The 16,008-nt window shown below is 32.8% G+C and overlaps 1 protein-coding gene across 5 annotated transcripts in view; it reads right to left on the minus strand.

Annotated features, from left to right (window-relative positions):
• LOC145736045 (uncharacterized) overlaps positions 1 to 16,008 on the minus strand; it is a 108,674-nt gene that overhangs the window by 19,716 nt on the left and 72,950 nt on the right. The window contains exon 1 of one of the 5 annotated variants that reach the window (XM_081990312.1): positions 8,561 to 8,686. The exons of 3 other annotated variants lie outside the window; for them this stretch is intronic. The gene's annotated coding sequence lies outside the window, so the exon portion shown is untranslated. Of the gene's footprint in view, positions 1 to 8,511; positions 8,687 to 16,008 lie in introns of those variants that run through there. One more of the 5 variants, XM_081990305.1, reaches the window with a different exon arrangement.

Raw genomic sequence — 16,008 nt, forward strand, 5'->3', positions numbered from 1 at the left:
GAACAACAATGCATACAGGGAGTATGAAACGATAAAACCTTTTCGAAAAAAGATTATTTTTTGCAAGCTTTTTAACACTTTTTAGGCCGAATTAGTAAACTTACTTAAGCTTCAGGGTACAAAACAGCCACCCGTCAAGTTTTATACTTGTAGTTCCAAAATAACATGGTCTAACATGGGCTTAAAAATTTAACACGTGAAATCCTATGTTGCGCGTTAAAAAAAACGCACTGTATTACATTACAGCCTGTCGTTAGGCACTAAAACGACAGGTTTACTGACAATCGGCAAAAAACGTTTTTTTACGCCTTAATAGTATTTGAGTTTTTGTACACAAAACTGTATCTTTTTATAATCCACTTGCTCTTTAATTTTAAAGCATATTAGCTTTTTCTTTACTTTCGACAATAAAGCACTTTCTTAGAAATGGGACACTAGTACAAAACACATGCTTATATCATCATTGAAAATTTTAGCATACATACTTTGTGTTGTAAAGCAATTACGCATTCACGGAATTACACCATAAAACTCTTTCATCCATGCGTAAAACTCTTACAGCCCTTTTTATGTCATTTACACCACTTCTTTAGGAACAGGGAAGTAATCATCTTTAGATAACAGTGACATTTCAGCAAAAAACTTTTTTTACATTAGCTAAGTGGTTTCAGTGTAACTAATCCTAATTACATAATATTTCAAATAGTTATTCAATGATTCTGATAATAATTCTTATAAAAGCACTATGTAGTAGACTAGATAACTAGAAGATACTTTTGTTTGGTATGCAGATTAAAATTCAACAATAAGCTCCAACATTAACACAATATTGTTTCTTCAAAACAACCGACTTACAAGTGAAACTACCTTAATTTATGCGGGTTTTTACAACCAGTTAGGCTCGTATGCAAATAGGTTTAATTCGCGCAACGTTATCACCAAACCGTCGGCTACTAATGCATTAATCTTTCGGTGAAAAGATCACCAACACACCTGTTTACACGCTTTAATGGATTTTGTTCATTTCAATCTTTCTTCCATTAATATTCCAGATTTTTCACCAGGCATCATGTTTTGGAGATTAAACACGTCAGCCTGGAACATTCCGACTGCGGTTTGCATTTATCAATCTTTCGAATCCAGTTTTTCGTGTACATACCTCGATTAATGGTTGTATCAGGAATGTAAACTTTTATTGTATATTTTTCATACCTACGGTTCGACGTAGGTTACGCCGAATTTCTTCCTATAAATAGGAAGATTTACTAATTTTAAATTCGCGGTTCTAATAATAATTGAATGATTGTGGCGTTTCTTGGAGGAGTGACTTGTAGGTCAAGGATTACCGCGAAGATTCTGCAAACAACTTAATATTAGTTATTGATTAACTCGTTGACTTGATGGCATCTTTTAGCAATCAATTATATACCAGTTTGCTTTTTTTATGACGGACCACCAACTGAGCTAATCGTCCCATATTAACCCGTTAAAGCTTCCACCACTTTGAAGCTTATCGATCGATTGGCTTTTTTTCGGTTCCCCGGGGCTTTACAACCATAAATTTTCCAGTTTGATTTTGTTTTATTGCTGCGATTAACACGTGACAGTCTTTGTGGCGTATGACCCAGATTTGGTTAGGAAACTCAAAGATTTCGGAATGTTACGGACGTCAGCGTGCTCTAAATTCAGGTGTTTCAAACGTAACCAAATATTTGAAAATAGGCTCCATCTTATTTATTTAATTGTCCTTTACAGCTAAGGTCGATCATTTAGCCATCACCGTGATACATTCATAACAGTGCTTCGTTTTAGTAGCCAAAAATTTGATTAAAGTTTAGGCAAGATTGCATCAGGAACAAGTCATTATTCTTTAGCTTTGTTTAGGTTATTGATTCTGAACTGTTTGGATCATTTGCACGATAAATTATAGCCCTGTAAATCAGTACACAGAAATACTTATCCCATCCATGAAAATCAGTTTGAGACCAGTTTCTGAACGGTTCAGAATCATGAACCCAAACAAAGCTTTTATGTTTTCTTAGCCATTGGCGGTCAATTTTACAAACGAACCATTGTTTTTCTTAAATATGATTAGTATCAACAAAATAAAGATAAGGACGTTCAAGGTGGTTCAAATTTACTTACTTTCTATGAATTGCAGAAAGTATTGCTTTCGAGTTAAGCCAATAAGTTTTAAACGACTACGGTTTCTGTAAGAAAACTTTGTTTAGTAGCAACATCCTCCATAAAGAGATTCCTTTTAATCATTGTCATAATAGTAATAAATATAAAAGACAACTTTGGTAAAACCAAAATTTTCATATATACTTGGTTGAAAATCAACCTTATAATAAAGTTTTTATTTTTCAAAGTTAGAATATTTTGAGAAAATCAAGGAAAAACCACTAAACCTGGACTACAGGAGATGAAGAATCTTGTAAAAAAGTCTAGATTTCAGTAAGTTTTCTTTACTTTAAACCCACAATTTCTATTGCATTTATAATAAATTTGTAAAACTTCTGATCATCGCAAATTCTAAAAACTTGCATTTTTCTAAAATCTGCGGTATTTGGGTTCAATAATCATATACATTTCCTGGTTGCGTGAAAGCGAAGAAAAAGAAAACAATCTTGAGTGACTCCAGGCACTTTACATTTGAATAAACCCTTTGAAAACGCATTATTGTACACCTTAAGTGCCAATTAAAATACCACGTCCATAAAGCCTTCAATATCTTTTATTAGATTAACCACTCCACATCATCACGGCCTCCTTCACGTACATTATAAAGGAGGAGTTTACCGTATCTATTCTTCGATTCAACAACAACCAGTGGGTAATTAATTTCAGTGCCGTCTGCCATTACTAACTGCTCTTGTGAATTATTAATTACTGATATTACGGCAAGCAACGGTCTATTAGAAAAACTTTATTAAATAGGTGGTCTTGTAACGTTGATGAAACGTAAATGTCGCGTATTTCTAAGTAGCTGAAAAACTCCACAATTGATGGCCAATCAAGGTTTTATGTCATGGCCTTTACGGATTATTCCTTATTAATATTGCTTATATTTGTATAGTCTCAATAATTGGTTAATCGTGTATTTCAAGCTGGTCTAGTGATTGGTGTAGCAACAGGAAGGGGAATGCAAGACGTGCAGTGTCTCTAATACCTGCATAATATGCTAATGAAACCTCATTTTCGCGATAGGTTAATCTGTGCAGCTGTAATATTGCTAATTTTACTCATTTTCCTAATACCGATGACAGTTTTTGCCTATCAGCAAAACCGACTGATACATCTCCTGGCAAATGAGACGATTGCAATTTAGTTTATCATCTTTTCATTGCGGAAAAAATAAACAAATTGACTCCTTCGACACTTTCCATTCGATTGGTTCACGTGGTGTACGGTAGACATTGAACAGGCACAGTTTGACCACCGCTGGCAGACAAGCCTCCAAAAATATTTCATTTGCACATAACAAGGTGAATGAAATACTGTAGTATTTTTAGATTCCTGATTCTACAGGATATTTGCGTAAAACATATTTGTGAATGTAAATATTACTACTATTTAAACAAATTGTTTTTTGTTTCTATGTCAGCAGGAGAAATGTGGAAAAAGCTTAACAACTTGTGATTTTTTTTAAATTTTGGAGTTTAAATTTGTTTAATAGCTTGTGTATGTACATTTTTTTGTAGACCATCGTCACTATTCCAGGTCAGAGTTTCCATTTCATTAAGATTATTTTGTAACAACAAATCAACAAAATGTTTTACTTTAACTTTCTTCTTCTTTCAACAGCCTTTCGTGGTCCACTCCTGGACATAGGCCACCCCTTCTGTCTTCCATGCAGATTTTTGTTGTATGCCATCTGATTCCAGTCTCTACCAGCCTTCTCTGTAATATTATCAAGCCAACGTTTTTTTTTTCAGATTAATTAGGCTATTTTTTTCCTTTAGTATATGTGATAGTTGTCCTGTAGTTGTCCATGTTTACTATCCAGTACGTATAGCAACATTTTCAATTTTAGTCATAATTTATACCTTGCTCATGATTAATCCTATTTTCTCGGATTTCATCTTGAGGATTTCCATCATATCTTGCCATTCTCTAACATCCTGACTTATGGGAACCGAAAAAGCGAAGATGGTTTAGATGTTTGCCATCAATTTTTATTCCTTTTCTGCTCCATTTTAATGTCTTGAAAACATTGGGAATGATGGTGTCACCCTTTTTAGTGGAAGTTTGTTGGTTTCTGCGAAGGCGTAGAAGGGCCACAGACGTTATTTTTCTTAAATTTTAACTTCAAACTCGAAAATTAACTAAATTCCGACTTCGAACTCGGAAATTAGTTAAAATCCGACTTCAAACTCGAAATTTAGTTGCAATGTTGTCAAACTGATAAATTCTACTATTTTAGATCTACTAATTAAGATCAAAGAGTGTTTGCAATGTTGTCAAACTGACTAATTCTACAATTTTGGTTTGAAGAGTGTTTCCAATCTGTTCAAACTGACAAGTTCAACTAATTTCTTTGAAGTGTGTTTGCTTGCAATGTTGCCAAATTAACAAACTCTCCTAATTTAGATCGAAGACTGTTTGAAATGTTGCCTAACTGACAAAATTTGGTAATTTGGTTCAAAAGTATCCTTGCAATGTTATCAAACTAACAAATTCTACAATATTGGTTCGAAGAGTGTTTGTAATGTAACCAAACTGACAAGTCCGACTAATTTCTTTGAAGTGTGTTAGCAATGTTGCCAAAGTTTAACAAATTCTACTAATTTGCTTCGAAGAAGGTTTGCAATGTTGCCAAACTGAAAAATTTTGTCTAATTTGGTTTGAAGTCAGAATTTAACTAAATTCAGAGTTTGAAGTCGGAATTTAGTTAATTTCCGAGTTTGAAGTCGGAATTTAGTTAATTTCTGAGTTTGAAGTCGAAATTTAAGAAAAATAACGTCTGTGGCCTTTCTACGCCTTCGTAGGTTTCTAAGTCCTCTGACGTTTTTATCATTGATGTTGAGTTGTTGTAAATATTTTTAAGCAGGTCTTGAGTCAACTCTTGCATTATTTAAAGCTTCAAAAATAGTCCATAGTTCTACGGAATCACACGGTTTGTTTTGTATTCATTGCATTTTTCTATCAATGATCGGATTGACTGAATATGATCGATTGTACTGTGAAGCCTTTGTGGAATCCAGCCTCTGTTCAGGTGGTTGGCCAGCATCTAATTTGCTTGTAAATCTATTTTTTATTATTTTTGTTAACAGTATAATAACGCAGATTTTTGCTTGTAAACGCAATAACAACACTTTCAATACAAATTCTTGAAAACGATCATATTAAGTTACCCTGAAAATCTTAAGAAACAGCTCACTTATTATACAAAATACATTTGTTAATTTGTATCACATATCCAGACTAAAACATTTTACTTCTCTTGTTCTTTGCTGGTTTTCTGTTGGTCTTTTTGACACTGATATCTGACCGAAATCTCACTGTAATCATAAGAAGAATATGGGTTCAGAATCAGAAGTGACTACACTAAGAATAATTTACTACTTAAATGTATTTTCTTTTTCTTTAGATGTAAATTCATACTTTAACTTCAACAATCCTGGTGTTCATTTAAAATTAACTTTTTCCTGTTACCTTCCAAGTATGTTTTAGTGTGATTATGAAATCATTCTATTGAAAAAAAATAATGTAATTTTTTATTTTAACTTGGAGAAACAATGATAAAGAAAGAAAGTTTATTTATATATTCCATTGCAAGATATTAAATGACTTGATATAATTATCCAACTGGTTATTGAAATCTCACAAATTGCAATTAAATAGCAGAAATCTGTAGAATGCAAAAAAACTAATGATATCGTATATAAAATGGCGCCAACATTGTCCTACTCAGACAATCGCCACGCGGACAATAAATACCGGTAATTAGTATTGTCGGCAAAAGTCCTTGAGGTGCATTTATATATTATTATTCAAAAAATATTATAACAAATTACCAGCCAATGATGGAAATGGGATGTGCACGAGCAATATGGGATTAAATTAAAAATCATTTAATCTTTTGTTACTTCATTAACACTTGATTGTTCACAGTTTAGATGATGCAACCTTTTTTGCCTCTGTTCTTCGTTTTACAATGCGATTTATTGATATGTGCTTATCCTTTGATCTGTCACCCTATACCTACTAAAGTTAACTAGTTTATACTTAATACTAGGTTTCAGATTTCCTGTTTTAGGAGACTTCTATAAAACATCAAAGCTTATGGTGAGATTGAAGGTGAAAATACAGTGGCGTGCCTGACACCTAGTAATCGCTTTAGCAATAATAATGTAATTTTATTACCTTTTGTATTCAGATTTGTAGCAATTTTCGTCACATTTAATTAACTTCTTGGTTTACCAACAACCATGTCGGACATAAATCCGAGCTAGAGTTTTTATTGGCTGCCCAGGTTACCACCATTACCAGTCGATGTTAACAACAATTTCCATAAGACAATAAAATCAATATTTTATTGCGTGTTATGTCTAAACTGAATGAATCAGTGGGCAATTGTGATAATGTCTACTTCGTGGGCATCGCATTATATTGGAATTGGGTCAACAAGGAGGAATTACCAATGGATTAGTAGAAATTTGATGCTGCAAACCTCAATAAACTCGCCATTTTTGGCATTCAGAAAACTATTCCAGTTCATGCAGCTTAACTTTTTTTTTGAGCCCAAAGTCTATAGCAGTATTTCAAAACCATATTTAGGTCAATGCTGCATATAATATGTTATTTTTAAATTTAAGTGTTGTTCTTGCAAATTCCATTCGATTTTATTACTTCTGTTTCAGCTTGTTCAATGGTGGTATCAACCTATTCTATCTGGTTGTTTATGTGATTGTGCCTATTTGTGAGAACCGTACCAATAGGCTGATGTAGATATCACATTATTCACATTACCATGTTTAATTTTATTGATATTGTTGCGGCTGTAGTCATTAAGTCTGACAGTTACAGGAAATCTGTTGCCTATTAACACCAAGTTTAACGGCAAGTTGAGGTTAGAGTTCATCAAAGTAGTTTTTTTACGAATATAAATTGAAAATTAGTAGCAAGTATTGCTTTTTTACACTTCCTACTGTTTGTACTACAATTTTATGGTTGAAATTACACAGGTTTGTAGGTGGTATTAGTGCAATAATTTGATCTCTATTATAACACACCATTTGGTGTGTTGGAATGTTTGTCTATGGTGCTAAGGCATGTTTCAATTATACGTAAATACGCATTTACTGTATTCAATTTAAATATCTAAATATTTGCAGTTTCATTATGTTTTCAAGCAGTTCAGACAGTAATGGGATACGTTTGTATTCTTTGTTATAGTCACAATATTGTAACGTTAATGTAACATGTAAAAACAACATCTCTTTTACTTTAACGAACGTTACGTATATGTAATTATTACGTATGAAAACCGAAAAAAGTGAATATTAACTATACTTTTAGACTCCAACAATGCAATTTAACTAAAAAAATTAAATTATTCATGTTTTCTTACTTTATACACTCATTTTAATTAAGAGTGTTTATGAATATTTATTATATAAGTATTTTCAAGATCGTGGGAAAACCATAAAACAGCACACAAGTCAACATCAAAGTTCTTCCAATGGATTTATTGGCCATCCTTTGATTTGCTTAGATATGCAGTTAAAATTATAACGACAAGCTCATTCTAGTACTTCAAAATCATATAACTTTTATTACTCAGTTTATTGATGCGGATATGGTCCAGTTTTCGAGTTTTTACTGATCTTTAAAAATTATATGGACTCACGATGTCTTATTTGCAGTAGCAAATCACTTGGCCATTGGTTTCATGAATATAAACTAGATCTATAGGTTTACGAAGTCCATAAAAAGAATTTAAAGCTTCGATTAAAGGGATAAATTGACAAAATATACAGTAATGAAATGATAGTAAAAGGGTTTTATTGAAAAATTTTAGTCTTGCATTTTATGATTATAGGATATCAACCCAAGAAATAAAATGAATAATTTTGCCACATTTACTAATCTAAAAAAATCCTCAATTACATTGTAAAGTTGTAATTCTACTAATCATTATTTTAGAACTAAGATTGCTTGAATGATTAAATTTATTTAAATGAAAAACTGGAAAGTAAAACTAAGTTTCAAACCAAGCAATTTTATAGTTTTAATTAGCTCTTGTTTTGTTCGGGAGGTATATTTTAGAGACTTCTCTAAGTATTCTTTCAGTTTTCTCTATAGAAGGCAAAGTTTGTTTGCCCAACAATGCCAAATTTATAATTTCAGAGAATTTTACTTCACCTGCTCTTAAAATTAATTATTCAAAAACATGTTGTGTTTTGACTTTTTTTGACTTGACAATATTTGAAATGATCTTATTATACTTAATCATATTTCTAAGACATATTTAGCGATACTCATTAAGACAAAATGTATATTTACTTTTTACTTGAAGTACATCTCGTTCACCAGTGACTGAATAGTTGCTTACCCATTAACAATGGCACACAATCTTCACATCTTATTTATTTCTCACACTTAAAGTACCTAAACAAGACATACAAATACCAGCTCGGCTTTGGACGTTATGCACACCCGATAATCACACTAACTGACTTACACAATAAACTTAATAACAATAACTACAAGTTTGTCTATTTAACAATAAAAATCACTGGTTAAAAGCTTGTATACCAGGACTAAGTAGGATGTTGTAGGTTTGCTGGTGTTAGTGTTTGAAAACTTTTTCATCAACCCCCATATAAGGTTCTATTTATAATTTGTTGTTATTTTATAGCAATTATCGTTAATGGTTAGCACTGAATCTGTAATTATCACCTAAACTCGTGTAAGTGGATATCAATCCAGCAAAGCTCAATCCTACCTGTGACGTTAAAAATACAGTTTTGTTAATGCGTAGTGAAAGTAAGAATCCATAAATACCGCGGAAAAATAAATAAAAGGATTTGTGTTCGATCGAAGATCGGCTGCACTGTTTTTCTGTAAATTACTGCATCTCTTTTAAGCCATCAACAAATAAATACCTACGGTATATAAATAGGATTTGTGGGAAATCGAAAACCTTAAATTTTCCGTAATTTGGATAATAAGTGGCGATAGTTGGTTTAATGCTTGTCTAGTCTGATCGGTTTATGTTTAGGTACGTGGGTGATTGTAGGTGGAATTTTAACAGAAAACAACCAAGTAAAATGAATAGTTTCGAGAAATGAAGGGCGAACGTGACGATTTTAGTTGAAATTACCGGAAAATCCTGACTCAAATTTTTTAGCCAATAAATTTATGAGCATTAATTTAAGACATTTACTTGTCAGTCAAGCTTTTTACGACGTCGTTCTTTTTATAATAATTTAGGGTTTAATCTTTATTGTATTCTGGGAAAAACCACAAAATTTTGCACTATACTACAATAATACTACTATAATCAGAGTAATAGTGGAATCACAAATTCATTACTTAGAATAAATTTCGTAGTACTTATTACTCAAAAATTCGAAGAAAGCGTAAAAAGTTGCATTGTTGCCAAAGTGTACTGAGTGATCAAATAGCTGTGTACACTTTGAAAACTAAAAATACTACAGGCTTGAAGCACGAACTTCCTTCAGTAATAAAGGCGAACACTATTTTTCTAATCATTTCAATTTTTATTATTAAGTAGGTGTATGTGTATATCAGGCCTTAGGTGGATGTTTAAAATCCACTTAAAACCTCTAAAATTTTCAAAATAATCAAAAAAGTTTTTTACAGAGCTTAACCAGAAATTTGACATAACAGTGGACACAGACAAAAACTCCTTGATAATAATCATAATATTTGATTTTAATCTTATGTACTTTATGATTTAGGAATTAGTTTGGGTTATGTTACTATTTCCGTAACAATTATTGGTCGTTACTTTTGCAACTTCGGTTTGTTATGGTTTCAAAAGTTATTGGCGTGCCCTTGTTCTTTCACATAAATCTACAGGAGGAAGTTCAGGAGCGTTTTGGTAAACTGTTTTGATTTTGGCTTGATTTAAAACAGCATGTGGATTCGTTAGAAAGCTTTGTTAACTAAATAAATGCAGTAGGTACACGAAAATACAAAACGGTGATATAGGATGCAATTAGATAATAGTGCTAGAAGGAGTGATTATTTTATAAACTCCTTTTTAGATACTGTCACTTAAAAAGGAAGACCAAAAAAGCTGATCCTATTTTCGTTTAAAGTTAATGTCTTTTATTGAATAGTTCAAATGACAAAACTGTTTAAAATCTAGTTTCTCTCTTTGCATATTTTAACATATTACAGTTTATTTGAGAAGTTGCAGCTTTGAAGTTGGGAGAACTACACTCAAAGCAAATGTAAGTCTACTTTACTTGATTAACTTGTTTTACCTTGAAAATTGTTCTATTCTACTGGACAAAATTGGAATACCAACAAGATACGATAAATGTCTACAGTTAGCACTAAATCTGACACTTACAATTTTTACTCAGTCAGCTTTGTAATAGCTTTGACATTATTACAACAATGACGCTCCTCTTAATCCCGATAAACAGCAACAATTACTAACCTTTCAGATTATAGTTCTTAACTATATTCAAGGCTAGAGATGATTGTGTACCGGTAATTGAAATGAACAATAAAAAGTACTTATCTCAGTACTTTCAAAAAAGTTTTTTTTAAATTTTTCGAATTTGATACTATTTTTACTAGACCACAAAACTAAAAGTTTGGGTTTGGTTTCATTTGTCTAAATTGAAATTTTGTGTTGGTTGGTGTCATTCGGACCATTAATGTGAGAGAACAGAAGTTTGAGGCTAGTTTTACATAAGATGAAGCTCAGTTATACATAGTTTAATTTCTTCTTCTTCTGCTGCGTGTCAATTAATGGATGTTTGCGATCACATTTGTCCACTCTTCCTTATTACGTATGGTATGCATTAGTTCTTGCATTGTCCTCAGTCCTGTGCACTGCCTAACGTTGCGTAGCCATGACATCTTTTTCCTGCCGATTCCTCTCTTTCCCTCAATTATCAATTGCAGGAATTGGTACTTCTCGTTGCGTATTACGTGGCCCAGATATGCTATTTTTCGACGTTTAATGGTGTCTGTTCACGGTCTTTATTGATTATTCTCAAGACCTCATCGTTGGTCCTTGCAGTCCATGGAATCCTTAGTACACGCCTATAGACCCACATCTCGAATTCTTCCAGCTTGTTTATAATGCTCACCTTCAGTGTCCATCCCTCCATGCCATAAAGCAACACTGTCCAGACATAGCATTTGACAAATCTAACTCTCAAGCCAAGATCGAAATCAGCATTGGTGAGCACTTTTTTGAATTTCATGAACGCACTGCGGGTATTTTCAATCCGGCATCTGATTTCTGTGTCTGATTCCCAGTTTTCACACAGCCACGTTCCTAGATATTTAAATTTATTTACTCGCTCTATTGGTTGATTCTCATATGTTGGGCTTGAGTTTTGAAATTATCGTGGCATTCGAGTAATTATCATGAATTTAGTCTTATTGGTGTTGATATTGAGGCCCATGTTCTTACTGCATTTCCTGACAGTCCCACGCATATCCCGCAAATCCTCCATGTTATCTGCAATTAGAATTGTGTCGTCCGCATAACGAATACTGTTGACCCATACACCATTCAACTTAACGCCCACGTTGTGTTCTTCTAGGGCTTCCTGAAAGATGGCTTCAGGATATAAATTGAAAAGAACATATCCTTGTCTGACCCCTCTACAAATTGCTCTTGCTTCTGTGAAATCGTTACCAACTCTGACTTCAGCCATTTGGTTCCAGTAAAGGCTTTGAATGCATCGGATGTCATTTTGGTCTATGTCCAATCTATTTAGGATTTGGATCAGTTTATGATGTTGGACTCTGTGGAACGCCTTTTCATAATCGATGAAACACAGCATTATGTCCTTGTTCTGATCGTTGCAGTTCTAAATCAGTACTTGAGTAACCTCGTCTGAATCCAAATTGTGTGGATCCGATGTTTCCTTCGCACTTTATTGATATTCTTTAGTGGATAATCTTAAGGGTGTGACTCGTGAGGCTGATTAGTCTGTGGTCCTCACATTTTGTTGTCTTGTTCTTTTTCGGCAAGGGGATAAAATTCGATGCTAACCATTTGGCGGGATATTCGCCTGTGTTATAGATTCGATCAAATATCGTCTGAAGAACTGTGATGCTTTTGTAGTCCAAGAGTTTGAGCAACTCTACAGGTATACGGTCTGGGCCAATCGCCTTTCTATCTTTGGATGTATTGATCGCTCTTATAATTTCCGCTTTTGTGATGGGAGGTCCAGAGAGGTCTTTGTCGTCTACATTTTCAAAAGCAGGTCTTCTATAGTTTCATTGACAAGATGAATTTAAAACTAAAATTTGATACTTACCTTGCCAACTATACTAGAATTTATTGGGGATAAAGTTCTCTGTCTTACCTGAAACAACAAATAAAGAAGTTTTTAATTATATTAACGTTTTATTAGAACAAATTAGAAAAAATTTTAATTTTTAAATTTCACGGTGATTAGCTTAACTTTAGTAAATTTACCATGTCAGTAAGTAACCAATGTGAGATTGATAGTTCAACTTAAAATTATCAAAATCTTCTAGAAAGCCAATTATTATATCAAGTAAAAAATGGTAAAATTTACATTTTTGTAAAACCTACATTTGAAATACATACATTATTTAATGCCGGAAATTCTATTGAATTGTACGCAAAAGGCCCATTTGATAATTAATTTTCTAAGCCTGTTTTCAACATTCCATAACTTTGATCACGTGAATATCTCACAATTTTTTGAGATTTAAAAAAAAGGAAAATTGGCTAGTCTTCTAGTCAAAAGAAGAGCAAAGGATATTATTTTGGTCTGAGTGAAACTCAAAACGCAAAAATTGAGTTCTACTGCGTCTTTTATTTGTAATTCCTTTAAATTTAATTGTCTCGAACATTTCAGGAAACTGAATCGTTAAAACCGTGGTGTAAACCTTTTCACAAGGATTACTCTATTTAACTTAACTCTTCTCTCGTCATTTATCAATTTTGGGTTTCAGGTCAAGAAAACCATCAGTGAGGAATTTGTCAATTCGTGTCCAAGCAATTAAGCCAAGATTCAAAGGCAGGAAAAAGAAAAGCCACTTATTTATATTTAACATCTCTAATAATAATTAAACGTGAACGGAATCTAAACAGTCACTGTTTATTCAATGCTCTTACTTGAATACCTGCTGAATGCAATATGTACTCACGGTCTAGCAATTTCTTTCGGCCAAAGCAAATACTTTTACCATTATAAAGAAAATAGGTGACATCCAAAAGAAAGTTTTCGACCTTGCTGCTTGAATTAGCACTGACAAAAGTAACAATAATAAAACCCTTTTGAAAGCAAAAGCCAAACAAGACGTTTTATACCGAAAAAAACTTATATTGGTTAAACGAGTACCTGTTTATGGCCAGATTATCCTGCAGGTATAAATCATTCAGGTAAGCCGATTAAATAATATTCGTAAAAAACTTGTACCGGTAATAAATGCAATAGCCTGGAAATGGATTTTATTATGCGGCTGCATCTGTGTTTGTTTACAGGGTGATGATGAAATTCTCAAGAATAGGGTCTTTATTGTGATGAAACTGATTTAAAAGTAAATCTTTCAAAAAGTTGATAATGAATTATCAATACAATGGGATTTTTGTCATTGGCAGGTGGTTAGTAGCTCATTTATTTGTCAATAAATTGTTTCTTTGTTGCATAATATCAACTAGCCTTTAGATAAGTGGGAATGAATGTTCAGCTTTGGTTGCAGTTGCCTTTTTGAAGAGATTGATAATATAGGTCACTATACTTAATGATCAGTATTTAAATTGTTTTAATGTCTTTCCAAGGGTCAAAAAATACAAGGATGGTCACAAAACTAAATACTAACTAACTTTAAATTCAATAGTATCAGTTCGAATTACTGGGCTTAAAGTTAACAGGAATTAATTTACTTAATAGCTTCAGAAATATGGTATTTTCCAAGGGGTAAGCTATCGGAAATGGGGTTGAAACTGACCTTTTAGACCTTGTTTGGCAAAGAGATGATTTCCTTCTTGGGCACGTGGACCTGTAGAGGGACTGGAACGAAAGGAAAGTTCCTAGAACCTCGTAGATGTTATTTGACAGTTTTAAACGGGACGGTTCATTGTAAGTAAACAAATATTACAATAAAAATGAGTAGATTGTGATAACAAGAAATGCAAAAGTATTGCAAACATGAATGAGACAAACTGACATGAGTAAGACAAGGGTTTTCCATAGATTTCCCAACTAGTAGTTAGATAAATTTGTGTGTATCTATGGCCATAAGTCAGGAAATGTATTCAGTATTCAACCAGTAAAAGTCGACATTGATTTGATTTTCTGTTAAAATTAGCCTAGAGAGACTTGTTTTGTTTAGGCAAAAATTGGTCTTTTACCTTTTATTATAAGAAAGGCCTTAAAAACATGCAATTTGTACAAAATATGCTTTTGGTTTGTAGAGTAACTTGACTGTCGTTCTCATTGTGCGAAATCAACTTATGAAAAAATCAGGTTAACTAAATAATATGTGCTGCTAAGTACTTCTCCAAGTTTCGAATTTCCACCAATTTAAGAAAAAAACACTCGAATTTTCATAGTTGCATGGAGCGAACCATATGGTAAATAGGAAAAAAACAACTCAATTCCCCCAAAGCATTTTTTCACGCCATTTTCGGTCGAGAACAAACAGAAAGACGCCACATGTGTTTGTCAACAAGCGTTAGTTCCACCGTGCCTTATTTGTAAAGCAAATATTGATCATCGTCACAACCGAGCCGATCGAAAACCCTTCCTTTCGCCCATGGACCTGTAACCAACACTTCAGAGCGCCTGCCAGGTATTTTCCCACGATCCGCGATTCGAGTGGCATTCTTGTTGCCATCAAAACAAAGATGCTGACGCAGACTGGCACCTTCCCTCAGATTTTACACGATCCAATGAATAACAACCATTGTCAAGTCGTTAATGAGACGAGGCTACTTTTATACAGCGACAAACGCTACTACATTCCTATTTAAACAATTCCTATGGTTTACGACTAAATTATTTCAAATATTCTTCGATGCAATGATTATTATCTCAATATGAGAAAATCAAACACTCATTGGTTTTGACTTTCCATGGAGCGACTAAAGCAAATTTGACGTGACGATGATGTAATTTGGCAGTTTATTCAATTACGGTTTTGTAGAATTACGTCATGGTAACGTCAAACTCGCTCTATTCGCTCCATGGTATCTCAAAACGAATACATGGTAAAATAAATAAAATTAATGACAAATGTTCTGATTGTGACAAATATGACACAATCAAAACATTTTCATTTTGTAGTAACAGTTCTTCTTGAACAGAACATTTTTAATACTTGTAAACAGAATTTTTGTCAAAATATTCATTTTTTTTTCCAAAAAGGTTCCAATGCGTAGCAAAGGGAATATTTATACCAAATAACCTTAAATTAGGTTAAATAATTGCAAAAAAAGCACTTTATAATTTTGAATTTTTCAAAAAAAAATTTAAAATTGAAATTATTAGTGGTCTTTTTTAACTACTTTTTGCGGATCAGTATCTAGGTAACATGAAGAGCTAGAGAGGCGTGTTTTGACTCATTTTGTAGTATTTTTTTATCCTTTTTCTAATGGCGATTTAGCGAGAATTGATTGTAGTTCAAATAAAAAAATTTAAAAAAATGTCATTTTTGGTCAATTGCTCCATAAGGATTCCAATGCACAGCAAAGGGCACATTTATACCAAATAACCTGAAATTAGGTTAAATAAGTGCAAAAAAAGCACTTTAAAATTTTGAATTTTTCAAAAAAATTTAAACAATTAGGGGTCTTTTTTAACT

Source organism: Ips typographus, linkage group LG1 (genome assembly GCF_016097725.1).
Source record: "Ips typographus isolate SLU linkage group LG1, UJ_Ityp_2.0, whole genome shotgun sequence".
Lineage (NCBI taxonomy): Eukaryota > Metazoa > Arthropoda > Insecta > Coleoptera > Curculionidae > Ips > Ips typographus.